Source organism: Phalaenopsis equestris, unplaced genomic scaffold, assembly GCF_001263595.1.
Source record: "Phalaenopsis equestris unplaced genomic scaffold, ASM126359v1 Scaffold212405, whole genome shotgun sequence".
Lineage (NCBI taxonomy): Eukaryota > Viridiplantae > Streptophyta > Magnoliopsida > Asparagales > Orchidaceae > Phalaenopsis > Phalaenopsis equestris.
In genome coordinates this window covers 69,897-70,226 of record NW_018231338.1, presented here as the reverse complement: position 1 = coordinate 70,226, position 330 = coordinate 69,897, and positions in this window count along the sequence as shown.

Here is a 330-nt window from a genome sequence, read left to right as displayed (position 1 = left end):
TCTTCTATTAATGAATAAGCCTCATCAAAAGGTTTTGACATTAACGAACCACCAGCCACAACATCTATAATCGATCTAAGAGATCCCACTAATCCATTATAAAAGGTTTGAATTATTAACCAATCTGGTAATGAATGATGACGAAATTTCCTAAGAAGATCCTTAAATCTCTCCCAAGCTTCATTAATTGACTCTCCATCAATCTGATAGAATGATGTTATGTCATTTCTTAGTTTAACAGTCTTTGATGGAGGGAAATATATAGATAGAAATTTCTGTGATAGTTCTCCCCAAGTTCTAATAGATCCTGGTGCTAACGAGTTTAACCAC